Here is a 9,691-nt window from a genome sequence, read left to right as displayed (position 1 = left end):
GTTGGGTATTTTGGTACTTTACAAACTCTCAATATTTAAGACCGATCCATTAATTAGTTTAAAAGTTATTCTATTTGTTTATCCATAGACCTTTATTTTGCAATAACATAAGACAGAAATTAATGAATATAGGGCAATTCTGAGTATGCCATATGAAAGTAGAAGAGTGGTAGTATAAAATGTATTAAGAAAAGATAAAAAAAAAAATAATTAATATAGTCAAAAATCCTAATGCCAAATTTTTGAAATCTAGTTTATAAACATTTAGAATAACTATAAAAATACTATTTTAGAAGAAACTCTTTTTATATATTCGAAAAGCTAGTATTTTAACACGAATTTTAAAATAAAGAAATTTAGCCTGGGTTCATTTGGGACAAAGTTAGCATGTGTTTTTTTTTAATTCGTAACTAATTTGTTTATAATAATTAAGGAATCTCATTAATGCCATTTTAAAGAATAGGATTTGTATTATTTGCTAAAAAATTTGCACAAACGTTGTACCTTTACTTACAGCACCCTCTACGATTTTCAAAAATGTAGTTCAAACGGTTAATAGAGGGAACCTACAAATCGACCGAGTTAAAATACCGAAAAAGCAATTTCAAGCTAATACAATTTTCTGTATCTCCGGATCAACTCAATGGATTTTGATCTTTCTTTTTTAATTGGTATGTAATTTATTTATAAATTATAGATTTATTAAAATTTGTTTATAAATTTATTAATTAGTAAACAGTCTAATTTGTTTAAACAATTCTTGAAAAAATATATTTTTATAAAAATCTATTTTTTTAATCATAGTATCATTAATGACCATAGAAAAAGTTAAAGTACACTTTAATAAATAAATTATTTTTATTAGATAATTATTTATTGAAGATAATTTATTTATAAAAGTATACCTTAACCTTTTTCTATGATTAATAATGATAGTATGATAAAACATGGATTTTTGGGAAAAAATTATTTTATCAAAAATTGTTTAAACAAATTGGACTGTTTATTAATTAATAAATGTCTAGACAAATTGCATATTTGTAAGGTCCAGAAAAATTGCATACAAGTTAAATAAAAGAAAGATCCAAATATATTCTGTAGATCCCGAGATATAGAAAATGATAGTAGTTTTAAGTTGACCTTTTTAATTTTTGAACTCGTGCACTTGTCGGCTCCCAGCTCCCCCTTCACTTACCACGACTGGTCACCAATAGGAATACATTTTTAAAAATTCGTGTAAAATACCAGCATTTTGAAGATGTAAAATGATTTTTTTCTACGGACAATATTTTTAAACTTATTCTAAATGTTTATAAACTACAAAATTTCAAAAATTTGGCATTGGGATTTTTGACTATATTAGATAATTTTTTATCTTTTTTTAGTACATTTTGATAGTATCACTTTTCTACTTTAATTTGGCATACGCAGAATTGTTCTATCTTCATTATTTTCTGTCTTATGTTATTGCAAAATAAAGGTCTATGGAAAAATCAAATAGAATAACTTTTAAACTAATTAATGGATCAATCTTAAATTTTGAGAGTTTATTAAGTACCTCAATACTTAATTTTTGGTGAAACACTAAAGTTCTAAGGTAGTTTTAGTAATAGTATATTAAGTATGGAGAACGGTAAGGGTTTTATACCGATCGAAGACAATTGTTTGGAGGAGGAGCGAAGCGACGACTCCAATTATTGTCTGAGATTGGTTACCCTTAACGTTCGACATGCTTATAACGTTTTTTGCACGATTGATACCATCATAAATTATAAAATTAAACATTTTCGTCATATTGACTAGTTTCATTCATTTTATCAAGATAGGTACTTTGGTTGTTAGGTAGTAACTAGGGTGCATAACAACAATGGAGAATTGAGTTTTTATTTAGTTGTCAATAATTTTAAGTACAATTATGATTATTATAAATTAAAATATGAGCGAAAGTGAATTTGAAGAAATTGAACGGGCTTGGGAAGAAGGGTGTTCCGCAATTATTCCCGAAAAATCCAAAATCCGTTATCAAAATACCTACCAAAGTTTTAAAAAATGGTGCGAAGGCAAGAATTTAAGAATCGAAGAAAAGACTCTATTGGCATATTTCGTTCAAAGACATATGCAGTTGAAAGCTCCTGGAAGCCTCTGGGCAGAATATTCAATGATTAAATCCACCGTTTTTCTTTATGATGGCATTGATATTTTTAAGTTTTCAACTTTGATCGCGTATTTGAAAATAAAAAATGTTGGATACTACTAATGTATGCGATTCTGCAGGAGTTTCTGTTAGAAGTGAAACCACAGCCCAAACAAGTGGGATTTCATTAAATAATTTAACAAATTGTACCATAAGTTTCAATATTAATAAATAATTCGTTAGTTTTCTTTATTCTTTCAAAAAATAAATTAAAATTAGGAGATTTTTTAACTCGACGGTAAGTGAATTACTTACCGTCGAGTTGGAGTACTTACCGTCGAGTTGGATTACTTACCGTCGAGTTGCTAGTAAATGTCACCTACTGACGTAAAATCTGTCACGGTAAACAGTCAAAAATGACCAATCGTGCAAAAAAGTTATTAACAAATAACTATTTTCACTTATTTTGCAGTTTGCGTAGCAACAAATTAACTTTTTAACTTTATAAAATCGGCATTTTGATGGTCGTTTAATGTTCTAAAAAATTAAATTTTGTAATTTTGTATCAACTATTTAACTTTTGAATGGGGTGCAAAAATTCGAAAAAATCGCGATTTTTGCACTAAATTGTTAATGATTAAAAACAGACGCGAACTCTAGGCAGGAAACAGGTAGGTTTTCATCCAGGGATACAATAACTAAAAAAGTAGTCAGCTACCTGGATCTTTGAGTGTCCCGAATGTGGTCTATTTCTAGCTTATTTCCCTGAATAGGTATAGAGAATCTAACTAAAAGAAAGTGACAAAAAATCTAAGATTTTTATAAAAGGAAAGACCTAATTTTTCTGCAAACAAAAACCGCAGATAAATTTTTTGGCAGATTCCGATCCACTACAAAATTTTGTGAACCCACAAACCACATGCAGTGCACCTAAACCAGAGTTCATTGTTTTTACCGAACTCGCCACATACAAAACAGATATCGTCGTCGTCATCACCCTTTGAAGTTTGAAGCATCACTTTCATAAGAAGAAACTTGTGAATCAGAAGAGCTTTCGTCCTTTTTGGTTTCCTTGTTTCTTTTTGTCTTTATTTTTGACCTTTTCTTTGTTACCTTTCTTTTTTCCTGAACTTGTAGATGGCATATCTTGGGAAGATGTTGTTTCTTTATTTTTCTTTTTTGTTTGCTTATTTTTTATTGACTCCAGGTAATCGTCAAATGTTAAAATATTTACAACGGATCTTGCTCTTTTTCTTGTAGATTCAACTAGAAGCTTTGGCACAGGTGAAAGTTCTTCCAAAAATTTACTCGGCGTTTCTTCGGTTTCCACAGAATTATTATTCAAGTTATCAGGTTCCAACTGCTCAACTAAACTGTAGATTCGGTGGACTCAGTGGGCAGTATGGCTGGATTCTCATTATCAGTGTGTAGCATGGGTGGTTGAGTTTCATCCCAGTTTTGGGTTTCTTCATCCTGCACTCGTTGCACTTCAGTATTTTCCAGGTTGTCGGAAACGGAATAGGCATAATCCGGAATTATGTCCGGATTAAATTGATAAATTCCGGTTGCTGTAAAGCCTGCAATGGCATTTTCTGGTGTGGCAGATTTGCCTTAAGAATGGGACAGCAGTTCTCCAAATTGGTATCTGGTGATGCGCCTTCCTGCATGTTGTTTAAGCCTTAGCTGACAGCTTTTATAAAACGCATTTTTAACCGATTTGAATGCTGAATCGATCTAGCGGTTGTAAATAATGCGTACAGTACATAGAACTTAAACATGTGTCGAAAAAAATAGAGATACTAAGCCAAACACGCAGACTCAGGGGCAGCAAAATATTCATTACGGAAGACTACTCAAAAGAATACCAACAGAAAAGGAAATTTCTAATCCACCAACTGAAATTGGCTAGAGATAAAGGTTACAGAGCGTTCCTAAACTATAACGGGCTCAAAATAGATGGAGAAATATATACCCCGGAGCAGTTGGGCTACAAAAATGATATCAATGGAGAAATTCAACCTGAAAATGGAACAGAGGAACAAAAAACAAAGGGCAGAAAAGCGAGTGAAAGATCCCTAGGAAACGAAATACAGCAAATACCAAAAGCAATAAGAACAGCAGAAGGAGGAGCATTTAACTCAAAAAACTGATAACACAGGCACCAAAAACTGCAAAGATACTAGTAAAAAAGACAACGCAAATAGAAAAGGACAACGAAAATAATGGAAAGGAAGCAACAATAATAGGTACTTGAAATATCACAAGTCTTTATGGTAAAGAATTCGAATTGACAGAGGAAATGAAAACATACGGTATTGACATCCTAGGCCTGAGCGAAACGAAGAAGAAGGGAAGAGGAAATATGAGATGTGGCGATGGTTACAAGCTCTTCTACTCAGGTTTACAAGAAATGGAAAGAGCAAAAGGGGGCGTCGGTTTTATAATCACGGATGATCTGAGTGGGAGAGTTGTAAAGTACCAAGCAGTAAACTCTAGAATAATTACCGTGAAAATTCCACACCTGTAATTTTGAACCAATCAAAATACGTTATTTTGACAGATAACCATGGCAACGGAGGTATTTTATCGGAAATTTTTTGCTCGTGGGGTACCCAACAGCAAATTATAGTGGAAATTTTTTGTCGTTTACAATAACAGAACATTTTTGACAGACTGGTTTTATTTATAAAAAAATAAAACGCCAAAAAATAATTTTCTATCACTTGTAGTTACTCAAAACTTATGTAAAATTGAAGAATATACTATTTTCTATCTTGAAATGGTATTCCCATGCAACTACAATGAGTAGAAATTACGAATTTGAAAGCCTAAATAATTGCTGACAAAGCTATGGCGCGCTATTAATCTATTCATGCAGCTTTGGATTTTCAAATGCAAATTTGGTGTGGAATTTTCTTACCGAATACCACGCGAAGTCAAATTAATATCCGGAAATTTTTTTTTGATCATGAATATTCTTAGAAAATTTCCCTCGTCTGCGACTCGGGAAATTTTCAAAATATTCATGATCTTAAAAAAATTTCCGGAAATAATTTGACCTCTAGTGGTATTACTAGTGAAAATTCCACACCTGTAATTTTGAACCAATCAAAATACGTTATTTTGACAGATCACCATGGCAACGGAGGTATTTTATCGGAAATTTTTTGCTCGTGGGGTACCCATAGAGTTATATATTAGCATAGAGAGAGTGTCATTCAGAGCGAAGTGACGACACCATCTTTTTTATTTGGATTAGCTCTGTTTCACTCTTACGCATAGTAAAGCTGCTACAGTTGTCCTCCTCTTCTGTGCCTATATTCACACTGAATGTCATCATAGATTTTCGATACAATGTGTTAGAAAGAGATGCAGCAAACCAGTCCATGAGATCTTGTCGTCAGGAAGCGCGGAAGGTTGGCTCCCTCTATGTTAATATATACCTCTATGGGGGTACCCAACAGCGAATTATAGTGGAAATTTTTTGACGTTTACAATAACAGAACATTTTTGACAGACTGGTTTTTATTTGTTTACATAATTTAGTTTTGATTCATTTTCTATCACTTGTAGTTACTCAAAACTTATGTAAAATTGAAGAATATACTATTTTCTATCTTGAAATGGTATTCCCATGCAACTACAATGAGTAGAAATTACGAATTTGAAAGCCTAAATAATTGCTGACAAAGCTATGGCGCGCTATTAATCTGTTCATGCAGCTTTGGATTTTCAAATGCAAATTTGGTGTGGAATTTTCTTACCGAATACCACGCGAAGTCAAATTAATATCCGGAAATTTTTTTTGATCATGAATATTTTTAGAAAATTTCCCTCGTCTGCGACTCGGGAAATTTTCAAAATATTCATGATCTCAAAAAAATTTCCGGAAATAATTTGACCTCTAGTGGTATTACTAGTGAGTATAAAACTAGACGAGTTAGTTAGCATAATACAAATATATGCACCAGTCGAAGGCACAGAAGAACAGAAAATGTCTCAATTCTATAGCGAACTCCAAACAGCTTTAGACGAAGTGAGAGAAGATACTGAGAACATAATTATTATGGGAGACTGGAATGCTAGAGTTGGAAATGACATCAACAAGGGACTTGGAAGCCTTGGGCGGTATGGAGAAAAAGCTGAGAACAGAAATGGGAAGAAGATGATACAATTTTGTGTAAATAACGACCTAAAAATTGGAAATACATTCTGGTATCAAAATATGGAGGACAGATACACTTTTGAAGCACAAGAAATAAATGCTAAAAGTCTAATAGATTACATTGTGATTCCTGCAGAAATGGATATTATCAAAAATATAAAAACAGAAAAATTTGCAGAACTAAATACTCAACACAAGCTACTCATAGCCGAAATGACTACAAAGAAAAAGCAATATATAGTCGATAAGTCATACACTAAGGTAAATATTAAGAAGCTGAAAACAGAGAAATAGAAAAATGACTATAAAAAGAAATATATAAGGAATTGCAAAGAATGGAGCTGGAAAGAGAGCAATTGGATATGGAAGAATGATGGAAAATACTAAAAGACACACTATATAAAACAGCAGAGAAAATTTGTGGAAAAAAGTCAATAAATAAATATCATAAGAGAACAGAATGGTGGAGTTAAGAACTAAAGAAAATAATAAAGGAAAAGAAGCAAGCCTGGAAAAATATCAACAATGTAGAGATGAAAATAACAAAGCAGAATACATAGAGAAACTTAATAGAGCAAAGATAGCAGTAAAGGAAGCGAAAAATCTGAGCTGGGAAGAATTCGGAAAAGAATTGGAAGCAAATTACAAAACAGATAACAGAAAATTCTGGAACCGTATAAAGGATTTAAGAGGGAAAAAAGGCAGGGAACAGTATGGAATCAAAGATAAAAATAACCAATTGAAAATAGAGACTACAGAAATAGTAGAAGTATGGAAACAATACTACGAAGATAAATTCAAACACGAAAAAGTAGAAAGATATGAAGCAGGAAGAAATAGACCAGAACTGGAGGAGGAAGAGGAACCAGAGAGTATAAGGAAGGAAGAACTGGAAGAAGCTATAAACAATATTAAACTTGGAAAAGCGGCAGGAGAGGACCAAATAGATCCAGAAATGATAAAATGGATGGGTGAAAAAGGAGAGGACTGGCTATTACAGATATGCAAGGAAGCATGGAGTACAGAGAAAATCCCAGATGACTGGAAGAAGAACATAGTTCTACCAATATACAAATAAGGACAACATAATGAATGCGAGAATTATAGAGCAATATGCTTGTCATCGGTCGCCTTCAAGGTATACACGAGAATTATAGAGAAGCGTCTAAGATCAGTGATAGAGAAAAAATTGGAAGACGAACAGGCTGCATTCAGATCAAATCGTCAAACAAACGATAACGTCTACATCATAAGAAATATAATAGAGAGACAATGCCTTAAAGGGAATGAACTATTTCTCATGTTCGTCGATCTGAAGGCGGCATTTGATACAATAAACAGAGAAATATTGTGGAAAATATTGGAGAGCTATAATATACCAAAAAAGATGATAAAAGTCATAAAATCTATATATATGGAAGTAGAAGGCCAAGTACAAATAAATGGAGAAAGATCAGGCACTTTTAAATGGGATAAGGGAATTAAACAAGGAGATGGACTAAGCCCCCTCTTGTTTATAATAGTCATGGATACTTTAATCAAAAATACCAAAGATCAAACAAGAAACCTTCAATACATAGTAGGATATAAAAACTTAAATGCAATAAAGATCAACTCCCTTCTATACGCTGATGATATAGTTTTAATCACAGACACAGTAGAGAAAATGCAGAAACTAATAGATATTTGGCAAAAAGAGATTCATAAATTAAAAATGGAAATGAACCTCAACAAAACAAAACTTATGATAATAAATGAAGATGAGAAAAGAGAAAGGAATACTAATATAATAGTAAAGGAAAAAGTAATAGAACATGTATCTACTTTTGAATATTTGGGAAATATAATAACAGATAATGGGAAAACGGACTTGGCAATAAGTAATAAACTGAAGAAGGCAACTAGCGTGTACTACTCTTTAAATAATACAATTTTTGGAAAGTCAGAAATAAGCAACAAAACTAAACTCAGAGTATATAACAGCATAGTGAATCCGATAATGACATATGGGGCGGAAACATGGATTGTCCAAAAGAAACATGAATCAATGATAAACGCGACCGAGATGAAATACATGAGAAGAATAGCCGGAGTTACGAAGTTTGACAGATTCAGAAATGAAGATATAAGAAGAGAGCTGGAACAAGAACCAATAATTAGGAAGATCGAAAACAAACAATTAAGCTGGTTTGGACACATACAACGAATGGAGCAAAATAGACTTACAAAGAAGGTACATGAAGCCAAAATGGAAAACAAAAGAAAAAAGGGAAGGCCGAGGAAGACATGGATGGACCAGATCCAAGATATAGGTGAAAGGAGACACATCAGTATGAGGGATATGAAGAACCTGGCCACCAATAGAAGCAATTGGAAGAAGTGGATAAAAGGCGGAACCCGACATCCGACGCCCTGAAGGGCACTAAGGATTATGAGAAAGAAAGAAGTAAGAATCTTTAAATACGTGTGAAGATTGTTTCAGCGGTTTTCTCTTGACAGGGGTACACTACCAGTCTACTGAGAAAAACTAGAAAAATCACGTAAGCATGTGATTAATTTCACGTAAAAATCTTATATAGATATGTAAATAAGGTTCTAAAAGGTATATGAAGCGTAGCTGACCTCAAATCCGTCAAGACGTAGGTACAAGTCGATTGAAATATCTGAAATCGCCAACGTCAAACCGATTGAATAGTTTGCTTACTCAGCATTGTCAGATCAATCAAGTTTCAACGTTTTTCGGTTTTTTATTAATTTGTTACCTGTTTCGCAGTAAAATTTCCTGCTGTTTCTTCCTGCGTAAATTTTAAAACATTGTGTATAATTTCACGGAATTGTGCACTTAGTGTCCTATTTTTCACGGCTCTTGTAATATTCATGTTTAAAAAAAAATATATATTAAATGTATTCTAAATAAACAACCATTCGACGATTTTATCTGGCAATATCGAAAAACTGCTGATTTAGTTCATAATGCATTTTAAATGGATGTTTACTTTATGCACCAATGCGTTCAACTGAAGTCTCCTCTCCTTGATTTGCTACTTGAGTGACCTTCGCGGTTTCAGATAATTATGTACAACTGTAGATACAGCTGATTTAGCTTTGTTTTTTATTTAATTTTAAAAAGTGAAAAAATATTTTTGGCCCCCAAAACGATTTATATACATTGTAGAGAAAAATGGTTCAAGTAAAAGTTATAGATTATAAAAAGTTCTATAATTTTTGAGAGTTTCCAAATTAAAATGCATGAACAATTGACCGAGATAATTGCCAAAAACATTATTTTTGCAGTAATTTAGAAATGTTAATATTTAACTAATTTTTTTTTCATAACGACATTTTGATCATTTTTTCTTTAAGTGTGCAAAATGTCATAAACATTTTCAATA

The sequence above is a fragment of the Diabrotica virgifera genome, chromosome 3 (genome assembly GCF_917563875.1).
Source record: "Diabrotica virgifera virgifera chromosome 3, PGI_DIABVI_V3a".
In the NCBI taxonomy this organism is placed as follows: Eukaryota; Metazoa; Arthropoda; class Insecta; order Coleoptera; family Chrysomelidae; genus Diabrotica; species Diabrotica virgifera.
This window is presented reverse-complemented; position numbering follows the sequence as displayed.